At 41.2% G+C, this 25,509-nt stretch overlaps 1 protein-coding gene across 3 annotated transcripts in view; it reads right to left on the bottom strand.

The window, feature by feature from the left end:
* Positions 1-25,509, bottom strand: part of LOC115427623 (von Willebrand factor A domain-containing protein 7-like) — an 80,867-nt gene that overhangs the window by 44,972 nt on the left and 10,386 nt on the right. For 2 of the 3 annotated variants that reach the window (XM_030146256.1, XM_030146249.1), the window contains exons 1-3: positions 6,139-6,197; positions 3,456-3,542; positions 3,269-3,356 (exon numbers count right to left, since the gene is read on the bottom strand). The gene's annotated coding sequence lies outside the window, so the exon portion shown is untranslated. Of the gene's footprint in view, positions 1-3,268; positions 3,357-3,455; positions 3,543-6,138; positions 6,198-25,509 lie in introns of those variants that run through there. The other variant, XM_030146264.1, reaches the window with a different exon arrangement.

Here is a 25,509-nt window from a genome sequence, read left to right as displayed (position 1 = left end):
TAACAGAGTAGAAGTAGTGTTCATCTCATAAATGTACTCAAGTGAAAGTAAAAAGTAAGGTGTATTAAAAATACTCTTAAAAGTATAATCTTTGTAAAAAGATACTTAAGTAACATAACGAAGCATTACTGCCCACCTCTGGTTATCAGCTACCTTAGGGGAGGAGTGAGCGCTGCCTGAGTCCGTCTGACTGGAGCCGCATTTATTGCTGTATCAGGGAGGAGGAAATATTAATGACTGAAAAAAATGCAGATGTGGGATTAACTGGAGGAGCATCTTCTCCCGAAAAGCAGATCCCCTTACGTGGTGGAGAAGCCAGGCCCTGGTTTATCCTAAGCCTTAATAAATGAATAAATAAATAAATAAATAAATAAATAAATAGACTCTATGACAGGATAATATTATCAGGTAGAGAGTCGCTTCAAGACGTCCAAAGTTCAATCAGTTGACTTCCTTAACTCAAAAGGATACGAAGGAGAGGCAGTAGAATTTACTATTTTTATATTTTTTCTGTACTGTTAAAATGTTCTGCATGGAAGTTATCTGTAGCCTGCATAGTTTTATTGTGCCGCAAAGTTTTTTTTTTTTTTGGGAACATTCAAAATAGGGATCTGTCCAAAGCGTGGGGATATAGCACCACCTTCTGGAATGTTTACAATGAAAACACAAGACAAATGAAGTTACAATCAATATTTCAGAATAATTCCCACCAATAGAGTATATATTTATGGGATGTGTCAGTTTGAATTATTCTGATCCAGATGTTATCTTATAACTGCTACCAGTGATTGGTTTCCATGATTTAAACAAATGACCCCTGTTTGATTCTGCAAAATAATAGAACAGGAGCCAGTCTTTGAACGGCTCTGAAGGAACAGCTGCTCAAGATCCGACTCCCTTCAAAGAGCCAGAAATCCCATCTGTAAAAACTAGAAACCAAAATAATTTATATAATATATATATATATATCTCCAGATTTTCTCATAATAGTTTTGCTCATAGTCATTCTCTTCTTTCCATTATAAACAGTCTTTATGGACACTCCAACTATTTTTGAAATCTCCTTTGGTGTGATGAGTGCATTCAGCAAATCACACACTCTTTGACATTTGCTTTCCTGATTACTCATATGGGCAAAAGTTTGTGAAAAGGTATGGATAATAGTGTTAGGTATGATTATGACATCAATATATGTTTGGTTTCAAAACAATTCACATTGTGCCTGCTGAGAAAAAAACAACTAAATGTTCATTGTAAATTTTGCTTCCTCACCCTGTATGTATGTGTGTACACACACACACACATATATATATATATATATATATATATATATATATATATATATATATATATATATATAGATAGATATATATAGATATATATAGATATATATACACATACATATATATACATACATACATATATATATACACACACATATATATGTATATATACATATGTGTGTATATATATATATATATTATATAGATATATATAATATATATATATATATATATATATAATATATATATATATACACATACATACACACATACATACAGGGTGGGGAAGCAAAGTTGGATGATTAGCGGCCATATTGAAAAGGGGGGAGGAAAAAAAAGCCTTTCCACTGGCTGCTGTGGGATGGTAATCCACCAGGGTGCAGAAACCATGTACCGGGTCATATACAACACATTTTTAAGGAATGTATGGATCCTGTTGATTAGACAAAGGTTTCAGACCTGGTGTAGCAAATATGATACAAATGGTTTCAAGGGTTCAGACTGTCCAGTGAACGTAGGACAGAAAACTTGGTCGACTCAAAGCACAAGAACTCTAGTTCATGTTGGACGTGATGAGATGGAAGCTCATCTGGATGTGGCTTTGGAGATCTTCCAGGTTTTACCAACAATTCAACTGTTCAGTCAACTAGGATGGAGGTTAGGATCACCACCAGAGAATCAAAGGCTCATTTTTACACATAAAAGTCATATTTCAGTATAAATGTTGTTCTACTGTATTAATAAAAGCATCACACACAGAGTGAAGAACTCTTTGGACTATTCTGATAAGGAAGTATTTTCCAAACCAAGTCAGAAAATGATCAGAATAAAGTGGTGTTTCATGTGTATAAACTCTGAACAGAAGCTCAGCCGCTGAAAGATCATGAAACATCAGAACAGAATGAAGGTGTTTATTGAGGACTTGCAGCTGACGTCACTGGTCATGTGATTGTTGTTTACACTGCCATATTGGTAGGCACGCTATCTGGATCCAGGAAGTCAGAACTGTTGCTTTATATCGTGTTTTTCTTTGGACTCGTGTTTGCGTGTTTTGTTATTTGCGAGTATGTCTGCTTGTGATAAAGGCACCATAGATGAGTTTCAGTGTTTACTAACAACAGTGATACACGTGCAACTCGGAGGAAAAAACACAAGTACCAGCTCTAGCCGGCTCACTCAGCTGATACGTTAGCTCTAAAACGGTCCATTAACTGTCTCTGTCCAAGAGCCGATCCCATCTTCTCTTTCATGGCCACATAATTTGACTTGACCGCATCAGGAAGGCTGTCCCATTGTAGAAAAGCAGACTGTCACAGACGGGTGGGGAGTATTGTCACCAGCTCCAGCTGAACTCACTGTTGTCGCCCGCTGTAGCTCCGACTGCCACTTCCAGCTGAGGAAGCTCTGGCTGCCATTGCCGGCAAAGGGAGCAGGCAGATCCACAGTCACTGTCTCTCTATAGGGTGATAGTCCAGGGGAAGCCCTCCTGGTAGGTTTAAAGTGGTCTTCATCACCGTACCACATGATGGCAATTCTTTTTTTCCACGCCACTAAGCGCAACAGACATGCATGCAAACTATACTGAGAAGCTACGCTAACCGCGGTAATAACTATAAACAGCGGTCGGCAGAACATAACCACCGCTGCCACCAGTGGAACCCAGCGGTCTTTCTGCCTAACTTTCGGCGTGACTTCCTCCTCCAAGTCTTAATGTATGCATAAGTCACATGAAACTCATCTATTGCAACCAACCGCAACACATGTGGTTAGCATGATCACACTGCTTAAAGCTTTATGTTATTGTAGATCTACACAGGAGAAAGAGAAATATCACCAACAATGGGTAACTGTACGATCCAAGGAAAGCTTGCCTACCAATATGGCGTCGTAAACAGAAAACCACGTGATCATATGACGTATGTGCAAAACCTCAATTGGTTCAGCTGTGAAACTGTTGATCAGATCCAAATATCAGCTGGACTCACACTGAGCCACTGGGACTATTATGGGATGTTTGTTCCTGAACTTCATTGTGGTTGTGTCCTCCTTCATTTGGATCCGCTTCACGGAGACCTGGAACAAACATGGCAGCAGACATGTCCAGTTCAGACCGATGTGTGTGTGACTGCGTCTACAGTCCAATGAATCCACTGAGGAAAGATGTGAACCAACCTTATAGAAGAAGAAGAGGCAGACATCAAATATGAGCAGAGCCAGGACGATCAGCACCACCCAGATGATTCAGATTTGTCACCGAGTCTGAAACACAATAGAAACAACCTTTAAACCGACGTCCATGAACACGTGTCGGTCATTATTCTGCTGATCACAAAGAGAAAAGAACTGATCAGATCAATGATGACCTGGAAACAACTGGAACACATTCACATCCAAGAAGAAACTGATGAAAAAAATACACAAATCATCCAACAGCTGCTTTTATTGGACATTTTCAACTTTAAGAAAGGCTGATTTAGTTCAATGGATCCATTCAAACAAACTCCTCAAAGATGTAGCTGAAGTTCTCTGATATGTTTCTTTAAATCTATTATTTTACTGTTTGATTCAGTCACGGAGGTTCATTTCAACTTTGAGCTTCACTGTTGAACCATCAACTTTAGAAAAATACATGTTTAACTCCCCATGTTTAATTCCCTTCCATGGACAGTGTGGTGTCAAAAATCAGTATTTTAATCAAAGTATTCAATTTGTTTTCAAAAGTATTTAACCTGTATTCATTTGCATGCCAGAAGTTATTCTTAGTGTAATGTGTAGATTGTACCAGAGTAGCTGACTTTTTTTCCAGGGAGAACAACAAAAGAATGAACACGTGTAGCCATCGAAAGAACACGTGAATTTATGGAAAGTTACAAAATGGGCAGGAAGAAAGAACATGTGAGCTCATGAAAGTTTCGGAAAACGTGGTGTACAAAAGAAGTACACGAGTGGAAATTTGGACATTCTGGGAAACATTTACATATTCTGGGAAAAAGTTACATATTAATATGAGATAAACCAATACTGGGAGTTAGTTACTTATGTATATGTTCTGACTAATCCTGACAGACACCAAAAGACCTTACCCTATCAGAGACAAGCTGAAAAGAGGGTTTCCGACATGACTAGATCAATGTTCAAAATATGATTAAAAAGTGGGTATGGTTTGTAGCTAAACCCAACCTACTTTTTTCAATATAAAAGTGGTCTCCCAGAGCGAAAAGTCATTTGTTTCCGCAGATATCAACTCAGTGTTTATTCATGCATGAATAAACACTTAATGCGGCTCCAGTTCTGCTCGATCTCTGATTTTGACTTGACTCTGTGTGCATTTACTTGACGAAGCTCCGCTACATAGATTAGGGAGGACAGACACATAAATTCAACATGCCAGAGTACAGTGTGAAAGAGCCTCAAAGGGACCAAAGATTTCTCCCACCTGCGACAGCAAATGTTACACAACAGAACTGTTGTCTTCCTCTGGGACGCCGTCATGAGGACATACCAGGATGTCCATCTGTTCCATGGAGGATGGTAGGATGTTGATCAGTGGAACTGAAGTTTTTGAGGATCTATTTTTATTTTGTACTTTTTTTCAGAGGTTTATTTGGGCCACATATCAAACTGAAGGGTTTAAACATAAGTTTGTAACTTTAAAGCTGAGCATCAGACCCTGGGACACACTGAACTCATGAACGTTAAAGGTGAACCTTAAACTGAAGAGGTCAGTGTTAACTCCATCAGCAGTGAGTTGTCCAACTGAGACATGAGGACATGCACTGAGGACACATTCCAACAGGAACAGCTGTGAACTCCACTTTACTGGAAAGGCTCATTTCCTTCCATATGTTTTGTGTTCAACCAGTGTTGGACTATTGTTAGGGAGAGCATCGGACAGTTTTCTGATTCATTCTAATATTTTTCAAGTCCATCTGGACTGTTTGGAATCCTGTGTAAGTGTGTGTTTACTGTGTGTGTCGGAGGTCTTGTCGGCTCTTACGTTGAGTTGCTGTTACCAGTCTGTTAGTGGAACCCAAGACCTGAATATAATGATTTGTGCTCCTTTGGATGTCAGATCCGTGAAAGTGCTTCGACATAAACACTTTAGAGCTTCTGTATGGAAATAACAGGACCTGGATGTGAGCGTCGTACGTCAGACCTGAGTAATAGTTACAGAGACATTAGTGTTTATGTGAATGAGCTCTGCATTCAACCTGGATGGACTGGGTTTAAACTTGAGTTTAAACTCAACTATGGTTTGAACTGAGCTCAGATTAAAGGAGTGAATGTTATTTTAATTTAGATAGTTGAATCCTTAAGTTTAATCACATATTAGTCAGTATTAGTTAGGGTTCCTTTGTGTCACTAGATAGGTTACATCTTGGTCACATACTAAACTGACAGATTTATGATCACAGGACTAATACACATGCCCACAGACGATTGTAAACAGCTAGAGATTCAGAGGTAAACACTAAATAGGGGGTTTTACATAGAGTTGAGGTATCACATCAGCTTGATTTTAAAGTCAGATGACACCAGTCCATTTTCTGTGACCCTGCCCACCTAGCACAAGGGGTTAAGCCCATAGTTTGAAGATCAGTTTACAAGGATTATAAAAGTGATGTGCATTGGAATGTCTGGATCCATTTCCCTGCTTGGGGTGTGGATCCTCAGCTGAGTTATATTTTGTTTGTGATCAGATCAAGTCAATGATAAATTTATAAAAATGAGACCTTAAAGAATCCGGACTTATTCTTGGAGCTGCTCACACCTGTTCACTGGGAATGTTGTGGAACATGGTCATATGACTGTTACTGATGCATTGTGGGTGTTTGCATGTTTGTCCTGACGTTACCTCCGACAGTGAGATAGAGGGCGGGGCTCTGAGACGACGAGAAGCTGCGGTTATAAATGTCCACGTGATAAACACATGTGTAGTTCCCTCGGTGGGCGTGGCCCATGGCAGACAACAGGAAGTGGGCGGAGTGATTGACAGCCGGAAGGGTGAGGTTCAGGGGCTTCTCGGTGTCGGAGATCAGCTGGAAGGAGCCTCCTGGGTACTGTGGTTGGACGGAGCATGTGATGGTGAAGTCGGAGAACACAAGCACCCGGAACCCCTGCTGGTAGACCTCAAAGACCCCGTCAGACAGGGAGATGTTGGGCTGAGGCAGCAGATCTGTCCACACACAGAGACATGATTGGACCAAGCAGCACACATGAGCACAAACAAGCAGTCAGAGAATCCATCCTCCTCAGAGACACAGATGGATCTGATCCACAGGAGTTTGGGATGGGATGAACACTGACCAATGAAAAAATGGAGGAATGGGTCATTTAGAGCACAGCTGACCTTCAAAGGCATTATGGGTAAAAAATGACAAACATGTGGTGGTTTTACAGTCTCACATGTCAACATTTGGTCCTTTTGTCCTAAATGAGACTAATAGGAAATATGTTTGTGTTTTCAGCCTCATCTGGTCCAAATGAAGACGTTCATTTGGGATCTGGACGTTACAAAGGTCAAAGGTCAATATTTGACACATTTGAAAGAAAAAACTATGAACTGAGACAAAATAATCAACTGATGAAATGAACAGATTCATTAGATGTAACTTTAAACGTCAAGAGTCAGAACCATCTGATCACTGAGAATTCAGTTCAGACACAGTTTGTGTCCGTTTGTACCTGAACACACCACATTCACATCAGATGAGAGATTAATGGGATCATATAGTTCAACACAGCCCATCAGTCCAGATTTCAGCTTTACACAAGGAACTGAGACCCTCCACACATCTCTGTACGGAGACTCATATGTTGTGTTGACTGAAACAGCTGATCCACAGTCCAGATGTTGACACACAGCAGATCCAGACTTCAGGTCCCAGTCTTTATAGGCGTCTCCTACTGGTCTCCACTGTCCCTGGTGTTGCATCTCCAAAGCACCAGCACAGCGGCTCGGCTGTCCCACCAACCTGACATCACCTGGATCTGAGCAAAGACACAAAGACATGAGTCAAAGGAACACACTGTCATATGAAAGCCACGCCCCCTTGGTACCTGAACAGGTGAGTCCAGCAGCTGTTCTAGGTGAGCAGGTCTTCCCAGCTGAGCTGGACCTTCTACAATCCAGGACAGCAGACTCATTGCCTTCACACTGGAGCTCACTGGTCCAGACTGGAGCCTCCCCCTCTCCATAGAGCCCCCCCTGGAGGAGCCCAGGAGCCCCACAGCCCAGCTCCCTACAGACCACCTGGGTATCGTTAAGGTCCAAATCCTCTTCACACACCGAGGACCAGGACTGGTCGGACCGGACCTCCAGTCTGCCTGAACACCGACTGGAACCATGGACCAGTCTGACAGAGTCTGTGGACCCACAACAACACACACACATGTTTAAAGACACAAAAGCCCCTGGACAGACGGCAGTGTGAGGGTGGACTCTGTCAAAGCCTCCTTTACACACAGATCCCAGAAAAAAGGTCAGATGGTGATCCCACCTTTTTTCCACTATTGTCTGATTTCCACAGCCAAGAAAAAGGTGGAACAGGTGAGACAGACTGGACTTTTACACAGCGGACCTGTGTTCCAGAACCAAAGGGGCGGGGACGCAGCGCTCATTTTTAAACACCCCCGGCACAAGAGAGACAGCGGACGCATATGGAGGCACCGGCATGGATTGTGCAGCAGCCACCCCGTGCCACCGCGGCCGGCCCGCTGCAGACGGCTTCATGCCTGGCGTCCTGCCCGCTGCAGACGGCTTCATGCCTGGCGTCCTGCCCGCTGCGGCTACGTGACACTGGTGCCGTAGCTGAATCATGCCGGTGCCTCCGTATGCGACCACTGTCTCTCCCACACTGGGGGTCGCCGTCATCCAAACTTCACACCTTGGCTGTGGAACCAGAGGTGTTCCTTTTCCACAGCGTTCCACAATCCTGATCCCACCTTTATCAGGGTTCTGTTCCTTCCTCCAGAGGCGTTACAGAGCCGTGACAGAGGTGGGACCAAAGGATCCCAACATTGTGTTTACACAGACGTCGTTCTGGAACAAAGGTGAAATATTCCCACAACGGAAGTGCTGTGGAAAAGGGGCTTTTGATGCCATTACGGTGTTTGTTTTGTTTAATACTCTGGCTAACAGGAATGGTAGGTGGGTAGCTGTCAATCATTCCCATCATACCTGTGGGCGGCCCGCCACGTCACTAACTGTGTGACAGTGCGGTCCAACGAATATGACCTAATAATGCCCCAAAAACACCAGCTTCAGCCTATCATCAGTTTATTTTATTCATATCCTACGTTTACTTTTTAAACATATAAGGGATGTAATAAACACATGAGACAGCTACAGATAAAGACAGGACATTTGAATTCTCCTCAGATGAGGCTGAACATGCAGCTTTGGGGCCTCCTGGTGGCCTGGGGGGCTCTAAGCATTGGCCTAGTTGGCCTAAAGCACCAAAGGGCTCTGCCTCAGGTCCACTGTGTGGATCCTCAGTCACAGGTTAGAGTTAGTTTAACGTCAGCGCTGGGGGAGACACAGTCATTCTGAAGTCAGACTGAACATTCAATATGTGTGAGTGGGTCTGTTCAAAGGCAGTGGGTTTGATGCACACACACAATCCCAGTGGTCAGTGAATGCACCATAATGCAGTGTGTTTGATCAGTGACCTGTGCACTGGTTCATCTCAGACCACTGGAAACATGTGGCTAATGTCAGTTTTTCCCTCGCCACTGTCACCAGTCACAAGTGTTTGCTCCTGGAGGATTCTGTTGGGTTTCTGTAAATTGGCTAAGAGTCTGGTTTTGACCAACTCTATATATAAAGTGTCATGAGAAAACTTTTTTGTTGTGATCTGGTGCTATATAAATAAAATTTGATTGACTGAGTGATTTGATTGGTTTTCCCCTGTAAGTCACTTTGGAAAAAAGCATCTGCCAAATGCATAAACATAAACATGTCAAACATCTGCATTTAAGGAGATGGTTTAGTGTCAGTGATGTTTCCATGGTGTCCTCAGAGTCCAGCAGACCGACATAGAGCTGGAAAAAGAGCACATGGACCAACACAAAGTCCACTTCAAACAAATGGACTCAGTCCTTCTGAGCTGTTCAACAGCCTGTTGGAAAGCAGAGTCATGTGACCACGTTCATGGACTGGAACTGAATTCAGCTGCATGTGTTTGATGTTTCAGTCCAACTGTCCAATGTGTGGACCTGGTCTGACTGGGTTCGGTTTGACACAGTTCAGATAAAACACACCTGAATGGACTCATGGAAGAACTCTGACAGAATCAGGAACATCATCAATAGACTTACCTGAACAGGTGAGGGACAGGGTGGTGCCACCGGTCCTAGGATCTGTTTTCACACAGTCTGTCAGTGTAGATGTAGAGAGAAGACAGTAGGGGTTGATGGACCACCTACGAAAAGATACACGAGATTCTCTCACAGACACAGCAGATCCACAGTCCAGTCGATGACATATGACATCTGCTGCTTTCAGGGTCCAGGGGTCAGAATAATAATTATATCCCACATCTTTCCATTCTCCATGATGTTTGATCTGCACTGTACCGCTACAGCGACTGGCTCCTCCCACCAGTCTGACATCATCAGGATCTGATCAAATTCAAATGACAGATAAATGAGGTCAAAGTGAGTGAACTGATAGAAGCTGCTGTCAATCAAAGCTCCACCCACCTGCGCAGGTAAGGTCCACAGCTGTTCCAGATGAGCAGATCTGTGACCCTGAGCTTCCACAGTCCAGCAGAGCAGACTCATGGCCTTCACAGGTGAACGTCTGCACCACAGGAGCCTCCGCTGCTCCATAGCGCGCCCCCTGGAGGAGCCCAGGAGCCCCACAGCCCAGCTCCCTACAGACCACCTGGGCACCATGAAGGTCCAAGTGTCCTTCACACACTGAGGACCAGGACCTGGACTGGTTAGACCGGACCTCCAGTCTGCCTGAACACAGACTGGAACCACGGACCAGTCTGACAGAGTCTGTGGACACAGATGGAAGAAGACTGGAATCAAACTAGAGTCTGAAGTGGACTCGAAGGGACTCTAGTGGACTGGGGTAGACCGGGGTCTGGGGCTTGGACTATATAGTGGATTTTATTGGACTGTAGTGGACTCACATTCATATGTGTTAGTGTTTGTTTCTTCTGTGTGACATGATGTTCATCAGCTGTTTGTTTGTGCACATGGATATTATTGATTGGCTGATTGTATTGATCAGTTTGTGTGAGCTCACATTAAATCTGAGTTGAAGTCTTGGACCGACCAGGATCTGAGAGTCCACAGAGTCTGGAGCCCACAGTGACAGTGGAAGGGTTAGGGTTCAGTGTTAATGATCTTACCTGAACAACTCAGCTCCAGGGATGAAAAGAGAATTAGACTAGATTCAAAACAGTCCCTCAGTCCAGATTCATCACATTCTGGTCTGATCGACCAACTATCTATAACTGAATCAGTGTATCTGCGTCTCACTGAAACTGCAGATCCACAGTCCAGTTCTGCACAAACTCTGTTTCCTAACTTCCTGTACCAGTATAACCCATCCACTGGATTCCAGTTTCCGTCCTGTCGTTTCATCTCCAGGTCACCATGACAACGACTGGCTCCTCCCACCAACCTGAAGTGGACAGACTCTGTAGAAATAAGACAGACCAGTCAGAGTCCAGTCCAGAACCACAACACACCATCTGGACCACATGGACTGGATTATTGAGCACATATGGTTTCCATGTGTGAACAGTGTTTTCAGTCCCACTGACAGATTTTGTGTCCAAACGGACTCAGTTCATCCCTCATTCATTCAGTCAGTGAATTGAATGGCTCAGTCTGCTCCTGTTTGTCAGTGTTTCCTTCACTTGTGGATCTTTAAAGCCACACTTGTCCAAATGTCAGGAACAGGAGCTGAGCGTGCTCAGTGGAGCTTCTGGAAACCAATCATTCCTGAATCCTCTGCATTGGCTCCAGTTTGTTCAGATGAAAACCACCTGAACCAGGATGTTCAGCTTTAAATATTCTAACTATTGTTAAGGTGTTGTTAGTATTTAGTTTTGTACTGTTCCTTTAAGTGATGACGTGTTATGTGTGTGCGTCAGGAAGTAAAAAGGGAAGTTTGGTATGTGACCGAGAGCTGTGACAGTGCTCAGAGTGTTGTTGTCCAAAAAGCAAAAGTTAATGTTGGCGTGGGTTTGGGCCAAAACAGTAACCCTGGTGTAAAAAGTTCTGTTCAGCAGAATAAAGCATTGGTACTGTTCATAATTTTTATGGACAGAATTTCTAGGCGCAGCCAGGGGCCGGAGGGGGTCCGGTTTGGGGACCACAGGATTTCATCTCTGCTTTTTGCAGACGACATTGTCCTGTTGGCCTCATTGAACCTGGACCTTCAGCGTGCCCTGGGGCGGTTTGCAGCCGAGTGTGAAGCGAGCGGGATGAGGATCAGCACCTCCAAATCCGAAGCCATGGTTCTCGACCGGAAAAAGGTGGTTTGCCCTCTCCAGGTCGGTGGGGAGTCTTTGCCCCAAGTGGAAGAGTTCAAGTATCTTGGGGTCTTGTTCATGAGTAAGGGAAGGACGAAGCGTGAGATTGACAGACGGATCGGTGCAGCGTCTGCAGTGATGCAGTCGCTGTATTGGTCGGTTGTGGTAAAGAAGGAGCTGAGCCGAGAGGCGAAGCTCTCGATTTACCGGTCAATCTACGTTCCGACCCTCACCTGTGGTCATGAGCTTTGGGTCATGACCGAAAGGACAAGATCCCGGATACAAGCGGTCGAAATGAGTATCCTCCGCAGGGTGGCTGGGCGCATGCTTAGGGATAGGGTGAGGAGCTCAGTCACCAGGGAGGAGCTCGGAGTAGAGCCGCTGCTCCTCCGCGTCGAGAGGGGCCAGCTGAGGTGGCTCGGGCATCTGTTTCGGATGCATCCTGGACGCCTCCCTGGGGAGGTGTTCCGGGCATGTCCCACCGGGAGGAGACCTCGGGGAAGACCCAGGACACGTTGGAGAGACTATGTCTCTCGGCTGGCCTGGGAACGCCTCGGGGTCCCCCCGGAAGAGCTGGAGGAGGAGTCTGGGGAGAGGGAAGTCTGGGCATCCCTGGTTAGACTGTTATCCCCGCGACCCAGCCCCGGATAAGTGGTGGATAATGGATGGATGGATGGATGTTGGCGTGGGTTTGGGCCAAAACAGTAACCCTGGTGTAAAAAGTTCTGTTCAGCAGAATAAAGCATTGGGGAGAAGTCCTCATCTGCTGCTTTATAATTGGCACCAATAGAAAATATAAGGGCAGAGTTGAAGCCCAGTACAGCAGTGGAGACCTTAGAGCAGCTGGGTGGGATATTCAGAACATGAGCTCCAGTAGCCACCAAAAAGAGGACAGAAAACCTGTGACTGTGAATGGGGGGTCTGACTTTGAGTTGGCAAGTGCTTTGAATTCTTTTTTGTCTCGTTTTGAAAGGTCTGATGTTTTGGAAAATGTGTCTGACTGTAGGAATTCTCTTAAGCCTTCTAATAAAATTGTGCCTTTACAAAATCAGGTCACTGCCTTATTTCAGAAGGTAAAGGTAGAGAAGGCTAAGGGTCCTGATGCTATCTGTGAGTGCACCTCGCACCACTGTGCCACCCAGCTCACTGTTGTTTTTGGTGATTGTTTCAAAAATGTGTTGATCTTGGTCACATTCCTTCTCTGTGGAAGACATTGATGGTGATCCCTCTTCCCAAATCAAATAACTCAAAGGAATTGAGTGAGTTCAGAGCGGTAGCACTCACTCCACTAGTCATGAAGAGCTTTGAACAAATTTTAAAGACATATTTTGTTTTTAACTGAAGGAAAACTTGCATCCTCCACTCTCATTTTTGGGAGTGGAAAATGCAAAATTTTTTTGATTGAACACGGTCTACAAGACTGAGAGTGCTGTGAGAACTGCTTGAGAAATGCTGCGAATGAATGGCCCTCAGGGATCAATACAGTTTTCTGAATCTGAATCTAAATCCATTTCAGATCCCTCCTTTATGCACTTCTTACCTGCTGAAGTGTTGTTCTTTTCAGCCAAGAGTCCTGCAGGAAAAACACAAAGTACATCCATGAAAATATGACAATATTCTGATTAGAAATAAAACATGTTGTCATTCACAAATAAACAGGACACTGACGATGATCAGGTTGGATCTAAATACGACTTAACTGTTTGTGGTTTGACTTTTAGAAAGGTTGTCTAAAACAACTGTTTTTATTTCTCAAAGTGAATCTAATCTTTTCTAATCTAGTGTGGAGTAGGACATCTTTCAACCAGCTATTGTGGGAGGGAGGGAGGGAGGGAGGGAGGGAGGGAGGGGATGCTTCCACTTCAATAGGATAAGACTTCTGTCCAGTATGTTGGCATTACCAGAGTGTTTCACATGGACGCTTATTGTGACGCACAACGAAGCTCCAATTCTGGAAAACTGCAATAGACTATCTCCCTTCAATCAATTTGAGTCGATTAATCGAATCACGACTTTTTACATTGACTTCAAGCACCTAATCGATTAATCGTTTGCAGCTCTAGATTAATTTATTACCAAATGATGTGTAAAATAATGTATGGAATATAGAACCATATATTATATCAAATGTTTATTATTTCTGTGGCTTTATTTATCCCCCTCTAAACACAGTACACAAATAAATCCTGAAATCCACTACCAGGAGCAGATCCAGTCTCAGTAGACCCACTGGGACCTTCATTCAGCCTTACTTGGTATTTTCCAACTGCACTGATGGATCAACAGTTCCCATGTGTCTGTGCAGGGTGTTTGTGGAACCTGCTCGGTATAAAATCTTTGCACAGTCTACACTCTGCTCTTGAACTGTCTGTGATATTGCAGCGTCTGCCTGGATGTCTACAGGACGGACGACAGTTATTTCACACTGATCGTTTTATTGATAGAACACAAAACAGTTCGTGTCGGCCCAAAACATGGAAAACTTATCTGTCGCTCCGTTCACTCAGCCCACGCTCATGTGTCACCATGCACACACACCAGTTCACTGGCTCCGCCCCCATACCTCTGTCATCCAATCACCCGCCCCTCATGGCCACACACACTCAGTGCACCACAGACAGACAGACAGACAGACAGACAGACAGACAGACAGACAGAAATGACAGAATATTCCAACAGCAATATCTCCAAACATGACTGCAGGGTAATACTACATGAAAATGAATCCACTGAATGTGTCACTAACTCAGGGGTGTCCAAATCCGGTCCTCGAAGGCCAGTGTCCTGCATGTTTTAGATACACTGTAAAAACTAAAAAAAAAAACAACAGTAAAAAAAAAACAGTATTGTTCCAGCAGCAGGGGTGCCGAAAAAATATTGTAAAATAACGAAAAATAACCATCTGATAAAAATACGGTAATTTTCCATAATCAAAATACAGTTTTTTGCCCTAACTTTACATGAGATTTTGCATTGTCTTTTTACTTTCAAATGTTTGCTAAAGAATATTTACATGTATTAAAACAATCAAATTACACATATACATATATATATATACATATATATATATATATATATATATATAATTACCTCCGCCAAGGAGGTTATGTTTTTGCCAGGGTTTGTTTGTTTGTTTGTCTGTTTGTTTGTTTGTCTGTCCGTTAGTGTGCAACATAACTCAAAAAGTTATGGACAGATTCGGATGAAATTTTCAGGGTTTGTTGGAAATGGAATAAGGAAGAAATGATTAAATTTTGGTGGTGATCCGGGGTGGGGGGGGCCCACGGGGGAGGGCACTGATCAGCCTTGGCGGAGGTCTGCGCTCTCCGAGTGCTTCTAGTTTAAAATGAGACTCAGTTGTCCAATCCACTGATAAAAACTGTATTTGGACAGTTTATGAGTACTTATACATGTTATACATTCACAAAAATACATCTATTCAACATTTTTGTTGGGAAACCTCCCGTAATTACACAAGATATTTGTCAATTAACAAACAAGTCCGGCTAAACTTACAGAACAAATACTTCTTTTACGGTTAATTGTCAATAATTTTATCACGTTTTATTACCTCCGCCAAGGAGGTTATGTTTTTGCCAGGGTTTGTTTGTTTGTCTGTTTGTTTGTCTGTCCGTTAGTGTGCAACATAACTCAAAAAGTTATGGACAAATTTGGATGAAATGTTCAGGGTTTGTTGGAAATGGGATAAGGAAGAAATGATTAAATTTTGGTGGTGATCGGGGGTGGGGGGGCCACGGGGGGGGCCACTGATCAGCCTTGGCGGAGGTCTGCGCTCTCCGAGTGCTTCTAGTTATTATTATTATTATTATTATTATTATTATTATTATTTTGTTTTACATTATTAAACTTTAAATTTACAGTTTAATCTCATAAATAGAAAAGAAATATCTGTGAATGTATGATACATTTGCAAATGTATTTTAACTGTATTTTTTATTTTTGTAGTCTTCTAATTTTTTTGTATTTTTAAAAAAATGGAATTTTTTGGTTATTCACAGTTACAGTTTTATCGTTGTATTTTACATTTGACATGTAAAAATCACAGTCTATTTTTGTCATTTCATTGATATTTTCCTGTATCTTAAAAATACAGGAAAAATCTATAACGTAAAAAGTGAAAATTCTGTTAAATTACAGATTTTTTTTACAGTACATCTTCTTCTTCCATCACACCTGTAAGCCATTCTGTGGTTCTCAGGCTTCTGCACAGTTTGATGATGAGCTGATCATTCACTGAAGCAGGTTTGGCTGGAAGAGGGACACATCTAAAACATGTAGGACACTGGACCTGGAGGACTGGATTTGGACACCCCTGCTCTAACTCGTCTCCTTCACTCCTGTTCGTGTGTTGACTCTACTGTGTGTCTGTAGCCCCTCCCCCTTCTGCACAGCGTGGACACACAAACGTCACCACACATCTTGACCAATCACAAACTGTTTCAAATAAAGTAAAGACGTGGGGGAAAAACTGGCTCCCAATCAACAGCTCCATTCGTTCACTTAAAAGAGTCGACTCTTGGAGCCGGATCGTTCATGACCGACCCATCTGTGGTATAAAGCAGCCGTTAACCCTTTCATGCTTGACGTCCACATTTGTGGACACATACTTGAACTCACTTTCCAAAGAGTTCTAAAGGTAATATTCTCCAAAGCACATGGAGGCAGTCTGTACAGACCCTCAGACATACAATGAACAAAAGGATCATCTGAGTTTTAGAGTTTGGACTGATCTGGGATCTCTGGATTACTGTCCATGTTTGTGGACAAGAGTTTCACAGCTTAATACAAAAAAACAAACAAACAAACAAACAAACAAAAAAAAACGGTGCACCGCAAAGGACATTCCATGAAAATAATAATTTAAAAAAGCATCTGAAAAACTTTTGCATCATGATGTTTTCAATATAGGCAATTATTTAATTTAAAAAAGATCAATCTTGTACTTCCCTGGGTCTCAGGAGGTTAAATGTTTTAATAAAACCAGATAAAAAAAAAAAAAAAATCAAAAAATATTTCAACTTTAGCCTAATTTTGAGTAATAACATCATTCTAAAAAAAAAAAAAAAAAAAAAGGAAATTCTTTTTTTCACTGTTAATGCATGAAAGGGTTCAAATCCTGGATGTGAAGACACACCAGTCTCACCACTGTCATATCCTCACTAAGCAGAAGATCTGAAGCTTTGGAACATGATCATGTGCAAATGTGTGTTTGATTTTTTCATGGTTCATGGTTGTGCTCCTCCACCTCTGAAGGCGTTTGTTCACCTGAATCTGAACCAACTGCAGAACCAGGACTTCCTCTAGATGGCAGTGGTGCAGCCCTTACACTAAACTGCCTTTGGACGGTCAGCTTTACTCATCCAAAGTCCAAACAGAACACAACAAACTCCCACTGAACTGAAGGACACCACACATACGACAGATTTAAGCCTGCACTGACTCTTCCCTTATTCCACACCTTGACTGGATGTGACTGCTGTTCTTTTGAATTCTCTGCTACTGTGTCCCTTTTTAATGTCCTTCTTTCCTGCTACAGGGACGACACATGGACATGAACATGGACATTCCAATCTGCTCTGGTCCAACTCTACTCTGGGTTTAATGTTTTCTGTCCATGGTCCCTGGAATAAAACACAAACTAAATAAACTCAGTTTGACCCTCATTTATCATCATGACAGTCACATGACCATCAGCACACACTATGATTGACATCAAACACACATGACACGTCTGTAACCATGGAGATGAACCCTCTGTGTGTGTCCACCATTCCTCATACCTTGCATCCAGAAGGACATAGAGATGATCAGCAGTGTGATGTCCATGTCCAGTCTCATGCTCGTCTCTTCTCTCAGTCGTCCTCTTCACTGTCTCTGTCTTTGATAAGCTCCTCCCCATTCTTATCTCCTCTGCTGTGGTTGGGCTTCTACGTCACATGCCTTCCCATATTTGGACAGGAATATTCCACTGTTGATCCAACCGCTGTTTTCTGGACAGAATGATTCAATCATTTACAAAAAGATTCAAATTTAAAAATCTAACCGTCTAATGTGGAGTTGTAGTCACATGTGAGTGTGGATGGAAATGTAGTGGTTGAAGGAACTCATCTACTGCTACTAAGTCCAACTGAACACCCACAATGCACCACTCCACCAGGATGGATGGACTGAACCACATTATTATTGTTTGTCTCTTTTTGAGTTTAGTTACTGAAATGTAGCAAGTCCATTACAAAACAGTAAGACAAAGAAATGCACATTATGTGTTTTCCAGATGTTTATTTGTTGTCTTGCTCTTGGTGGTGTAGACCTGGAAAAAAACAAAAAAACAAAGTCCAAGTAGAACTAAAGGTAAATGGTGTGGGTGGGTGGAAACTGAACTGACCTTTGTCTCTGAGGTTTGGTCCCAGGTGTTCCGGAGCACCTTAAGAAGGTTCCGGGCTGGACCATTGTGGGAAGATTAGCAGAGGTGTTTTAATTGAAGGACCTGCCACATCTAATTGATATTTTAAGATTTATCACTGTTAAATTAATAAAATATATATATTTTATATGAGTTTGTTAATTGTAGTTAATCCCAGTACTGTTTATAAATTGGTGATTTTAATTAATTTAATTTAATTAATGGTGGGTCAGTAAACTTCCCTGTGCTCCAGTCCAGTCCAGGCCAGTGGACAGTCCAGCCTATAAAAGGCTGCTTTTCTCCACTGGTTGAAAACAGTGCTTCCTGTACTGAACCAAGGTCATACCTTTGGCACAGTTTGTATATTTTAAAGCTGTTTCACTGTCTCTTTTGTAAATATTTTTCTGCTTTTTTGGGTGAATGTGAATCCAATCCACTGTGGTCTGCACCTGGACATTTGTCCTCAGCTCTGCTCTGGTCCTCTGGACTGCTAAGCCATAGGCCTACCAACCACACTGACTTTTATTTGTATATTGCTTTATATTATTTTAGACATTTAGCTCTAACGACATCTAATCTTTGAAGGAACACATGCAGAATAATGTAGTAAATAAAGAGATGCTCAATCAATCCAGTTGTATTTCTGTAGCATCCAATCATAACAAAAGTCATCTCATGACACTTTCCATGTAGAGCTGCTCTAGACCAGACTCTGAACCCTGGTGCACTCCTCAAATATACCAGCCTTTGTTTACTCTGGGTTATGGGCACAAAAAAAAACACAGCTTTTTTTTTTTTGACAGAGACCCCCTTAGAGAAAAAAATCTAGTTTGAACCCTGAACAAACCGTATCAGCTTCAGCCATCTTCTCTTCTCCTTTTCATCTGGAGGAAAGTGGTAAGAAGAGATTGTTTTATTTCCATCATTTCTGTTGTTTTAACATGGGACACAGCACTGCACCATTTTACAACCTTTTCAATATTCCAATATTGGATACAGAAGTAATGTTTTGACTATGATGACATAGTAAGTAATGTAGCACACTCAATGCTATGACGATGTCAGATTAGAGCTGATATACACTTACAGATTAGTATATAGTATTTTAGAATTTTGGATCAGAAGGAATGGCTGCTTCACAGGAGGTGTAAGTTGAATCAGACTCAGACAAAGGCTTAACTTTATAAATGCCGGCTTGTATTTTTATAAAAAAAATTATAAAAAATAAAATAAATTATTTTTAAATAAAAGTTCTCTCTCTCTTTTAGTACCAACAGTTCTCAGTAACAACCGTTTTCACAATCACAGTGGTTCCAGTTCTCTTACCTGGGTGCACCTGATCTAAATCTAAACAAACACAAGGTGACTCATTAGTGAAATCACAATTCACATGGAAATTCAATAAACATTTCATGGATCATAGAAAATCCTTCACTTTCAACACAAAACCTTATTCTTAATGGGATGGCTCCCAAAAAGAAACAAAACCCACACCCAGTCCACTTCCTGTGTTTGAACGTGTATATGGAGAAAGTCCGAAGAGTCCAGTTGAATGTCACAAAGGTCCGTTGAATGTAGAAAAGTTCCAGGGGAGTGTGTGTGTGTGTGTGTGTGTGCGCGCGCTGGGAAGGGGCAGTTGGTGTATGATGATGTAGAGGGGTTTTGGTTGCAGTGTTCCTACCACACAGCACCGTGCAGTAGCAGGATCAGAGCTCGTCTACCGGGTTTGGCTCACCATCAACTGTCAAATGATCCAACGAAGTAACCATGGAAGTTCGAAGATGTATATAAAATAAATAAATAAATAAAAACTGACCTGTCAAAAGACAGTGTCATAAAACATCGCAAGTTATCTAATATTCAATTTTCACAATCTATCTGAGTGTAACTTTATGTGTTGTAACATATTACATGACAACAGATGAAAACAATGGAAAACACAGTACTTTGAGTAACATTACATTCACATGTTAAATCAGTTTTTTTCCTTCTTTAAGGCACTGCTAGAAAATGCAGTAGAACAATAAAACAACATCACACATAGGGATGTAATGATTACCGGTATAATAATAAACCGCAGTAAAATTGCAGACGGTTAGTATTACTGTTTAAATTCTAATTATCATGATAACCGCGTTTGATTACCGCACTTTTAAGGGAAAAAAAACCCTATGTAAAGCTATGCTTTTATGTCAAATATTTGAGTATAGTTTTAACTTATTACAGTTTTAATTGTACAATATTTGGAAACAATATTCACTTTTAAAGTCTTTGAAAAGGTTCGTTAAGCATCTTTATGTTATTTATACAATAAATTATATACATTTTTCAGATCAGATTGTATATTTTTTTGTGGTTTCTGGGCTTTTATGTTTTTATAGTAGGTTAAAGTGAAAAAAATAATAGGCAGATGATATAAATGAAGTTGTGCTGAAAACAAAGACACCAAACATGGGTATAACAAATATTTGTTTATATAGTATATAAAGGCAAAATCAAAAGGACTGAAAAACAGCCAAAGGCTCAGACCCCTAAGGGTTAATATATGAATGTTTCTGCCAAAAGAAAGTACATTGTGCTGATTTTTTTAAAATTTTTTTTCAAAATACAACTTAGTTAAATTATTTCAGTGTGTGTACAAGTACTTCTTGAACATTTTGAGCACCATTTCAACAATACCGCAATAATAATGATAACTGTGATAATTTTGGTCACAATAACTGTGATATGAAATTTTCATATCGTTACATCCCTAATCACATATCGATTACTTCTAGGAAAAGATCTGTTTTACAGTGTAAATACTTCAAATCATATGCAAAATATGTGTGACTGTTAAGCACAAGTAACAATTCACTAGAAAACCCAGTAAAAATAATAAGACACATTCACATTTGAATCAGTTGTTTGAGAAAATGTGTTTTCCATGACAAACAGGTGTAACCGTTCAGTCTGAGGAACAGTTCACTCACTAATAGATCAGTTTCATGATGACGTAGGATGTATGTTGCTTGCGCACCTTGGAGGCAGAAAGGACGCCGAGTTCGTAGCAAAACACTGACTGTAAGTGTGAATAATGCCGTCGTCTTACTGTGCCGTGGGTTGTCAGAACAGAGAGAACACACAGAAGGATCTAAACTTCTACAGAATTCCTGCTGGTAAACATCCCTTCCAGAAAAATTGCCGAAAGTTATGGTTGCAGGCGTTAAGACGCGAGAAGGGATCTGAGGAGGACATTCAGAATGCTGGTGTGTGCAGTGCACACTTCAGATCTGTACGTACTGGAGATCTACCATACAGAGGTCGAGTTAACCGAAAATATTCTGTCATTGACAGATTTTTTTTTAATGACGGAAAATTCTGAAGGCCGTCCGTCACTTTGACAGATTAAAATACTGAGGGTAATCGTTGTTTAGCTGACTTTAGCCTAAATTAGATGCTACTTTGTTAACGCAAACTGTGAAGACAGCCGAGTCTCCTTAGTTCTTTTAAAGCCCAGTAAACTGGATGGCACTGATAAACACGGTGAAAAAAGAGGAACTGATGTGGTGAAGGATGACGGACAAGCAAGTTATACTCCAGTTCTGATGGCATTTGGTGTGTTATAGGTATGCATTTTCTACCTTTCATGTGTTATGGCACGTCAATTTGTGCTCAGATCTGTGGTTCACAGAACCTGAACCCGAACCCTCAGTGCATGGGACTGACACTGTGTGAACAAACACAAGGAAAGTTTAGAATGTCTACAGATAACACACCAATTCAAAGTGGTGTGTATAATTATGCGAGCAGTGATATCATGTTGGTTTATCAGCCAGAAGCAACTACAGCTGCTGCATCACTGAGATGATTTTGAATATTAAATGCTACTGAATACATCTCATTATCATTAAAAAATAAAAAATTGAAATGACGGATAATAATATGTTGTGACGGAATTTTTACGACCCTGTCCGTCAAAATGACAGACAATAAAAATGTCTAGTGCACCCTCTGCTGCCCACCCGTCTGTGACAGTCTGCTTTTCTACTATGGGACAGCCTTTCCAGATGTGGTTAAGTCAAATTATGCAGCTGTGAAAGACAAGATGGGATCGGCTTTTGGACAGAAACAGTTCATGGACAGTTTCAGAGCTAACATGTTCACTCGTTCACGAGTTCCGGGTCAGAGCCTGGAGGTGTACTTGAGCCGGCTGGAGCTGGTACTGGTGTGTTTGCCTCCGAGGTGCGTGCGCATCACTGTTGTTAGTAAACACTGAAACTCATCTATTCACACCAGGGATAAAGAGGAGGCACAAAATGGCGGCCATTCAAAGCCTCAGATTTCTTCAACTAAGAAAAGTACAGGAAGAGGACGAAAATAATGAATTTCTGAACCTTTGGCTTCATTTCAGAGAATAAATGAATCCAATAATATTTAAAGTGAAACATGTTGGAGTTAACTCTGAGCAGATTTCTGAATTACCTTCCCGCGGCTCACGGTGAAGTTTGGGCTTCAGGATGGAGGAAAATCCAGCAAAAGGCTCCATAAGAGTCTGAAAAAGGAGTAGTGTCACTGCCGACGCAGGTTTCACAGTTGGAGCTGACTGGTAGATTTAACCTTTTGGACTTTTCTCTCACTTTATTTCTCGCTCTTTTCTCCGTCTCGCTCCGTAGTGCTGAGTTTAAGAGCTCCCGGTGAAAGGAAGAGGAAGTGACAAGAATGGAAGGTTCCAGAGAAAAGGGGCGGGACAATGCGCCAATTTACTACAGCTCATAGGTCAGGAGCTATGTGTCAATCATTTTTCGAGGAAGTTAACTCTTTGACTACTGAACAAAATCTGTTTATTACTAATAGGAAAAGATAACAATCAGAAACAGAACTTAATGATAAATTAGTGCGTAAGTTCTTATCATATTATGTCATATCATCTTATATTATCTCATATTATATGATATGGGTTACACTAGCCATCCCCATAATGCATGAACAGCTGTGTTAAATGGTGGATTCTGATTGGTCCTTGGCTGTGTTGTACAGTCTGTTATTTGTGTAGAACAGACTTTTAATAAGTTTGACTCAGTTTTACTGGAGAATCCAACGGTTTATCGGTAGTGATGGGACTTTTGGCTCTATGAAGGGAGCAATTCAATCAGGAGCCGTTCACTGAAAAGAGCCGTTCAACAGACTGGCTCTTTTATGTTTTTTGCATTATTTTGAAACACCAGTGTTTTAATGACTAAATAGGCTACATGTGATGATTGACATTACATTTAAAGGTGTTTAATTGGCGTGGCAGTAAATATTATCTTACCGTAAAAAAGAATAGTTAGTTCAAATGTGTGGAATAAATCCATGACATGAGAGGTGACATTAGACAAATGATGGAATATGACAAAAAACATCATGGTTCATGATGTGGACTAGTCTGTAGCCTAAAAATGAAGAAGAAAATAAAACATTTTCTTATGAAATAACATTTTACTCTCCTCAAAACAAGAAAAATAAATGTGTGTAAACATAGGAAAAAATTGCACAAAACACAACAGTGATTAATCACTGCAATTACTGAAATACCTGAACTACAGTGCAATTCTCAGAACAAGAACAGTATGTTGGTAAATTGACAGGCAATCGGACACTCCCTCCTTAAAAAAATAAAAATAAAAAAATGAAGGGCTCTTTACATAGACTCAGTTCCCATTGTTCATTTCAAAGAGCCGTTCAAAAGATTAGATTCGTTCGTGAACGTCACATCACTACAAGGAAGTTAACTCTTTGACTACTGAACAAAATCTGTTTACTACTAATAGGAAAATATAACGATCAGAAACATAACTTAATGACAATTTAGTGAGTAAGTTATTATCATGTTATGTCATATCATCTTATATTATCTCATATTATATGACATGGGTTACACTAGCCATCCCCATAATGCATGAACAGCTGTGTTAAATGGTGGATTCTGATTGGTCCATGCCTGCGTTGTACAGTCTGTTGTGTAGAACAGACTTTTCCTAAGTTTGACTCAGTTTTACTGGAGAATCCAACGGTTTATCAGATATCTACAAGCTTATATCTATTACTGTGGTCACCATAGCAACCAGGAACCACAGGAAGCCCCTGCAGGATGGGTTCAAGTCTGTCCATCCTGTGATCAGAAAAGTGATGAGTGAGACTGTGGGTAAAACAGCAGATCCATTTAGGAGCAGTGTTGTTTTGTTTGGATTAACTGCCGATCAGCAGCGATAAAGGTACAAAGTGTGTTTGAATACAGACACAAGAGCAAACAGATGTGAGTTCAGCTGTTTAAAGACATATGTACTGCACTGACCCCAGGTTTCAGTCCTGAACATCAGCAGAAAACAGGAAACAGGACTGAGGTCCAACTGGTCTGTCCTCATACAGCCGAGGACAGCATTTCCCATAATGCACTGCAGCTAAATGCCTATCTATCTATCTATCTATCTATCTATCTATCTATCTATCTATCTATCTATCTATCTATCTAAAGACAGAGACTCTAAGACAGGGAGGAAATCAGAAGGAAGTCACCTCGAGATGTCCAAAGTTAGATCAGTTGTCTCTATATTTTTTCTGTACTGTTAAAATGTTCTGCATGGAAGTTATCTGTAGCCTGCATAGTTTATATTGTAGTATTGTAGTTCTCATAGTTTTTTAGGGAACATTCAAAATAGTGATGTGACTGTCAAAGCATGACAGATTAAATTACAATCAAAATTTTAGAATAATTCCCACCAATAGAGAATATATTGATGGGATGTGTTAGTTTGAATTATTCTGATCCAAATCTTATCTTATAACTGCTACCAGTGATTGTTTCCATGATATAAACAAATGACCCCTGTTTGATTTCTACAAAATAAATAGAACAGGAGCCAGTCTTTGAACGGCTCTGAAAGGAACAGCCGCTCAAGATCCGACTCCCTTCAAAGAGCCAGAAATCCCATCTGTAAAATATAGAAACCAAAATAATAATAATCATAACAATAAATACATATGCACACACACACACACACACACACACACAATCTGGATCCAAAAGAGCGTTTGGACCAGAGGTTGGACAGTGGACATGGACGTATCAGACCTCAGCACATACGGACATTCAGTCCACAACTGGACAAACACAGCAATTTACACAGGAAGCATCAACCGAGTGGAAAAACCAGGAGTTTGTACAAAGACGGCAGCGTTAAAGGTGAGGTCTGAGATGTTTTCCTGGAGCATTTTTTACTATATTCCTTAAAATCCCCTTCACAACCCGATTACAACTAATTAATTAAATGCTCTACCACAAAAA

This window comes from Sphaeramia orbicularis, chromosome 1, assembly GCF_902148855.1.
Source record: "Sphaeramia orbicularis chromosome 1, fSphaOr1.1, whole genome shotgun sequence".
Taxonomy (NCBI): domain Eukaryota; kingdom Metazoa; phylum Chordata; class Actinopteri; order Kurtiformes; family Apogonidae; genus Sphaeramia; species Sphaeramia orbicularis.
This window is presented reverse-complemented; position numbering and strand designations above follow the sequence as displayed.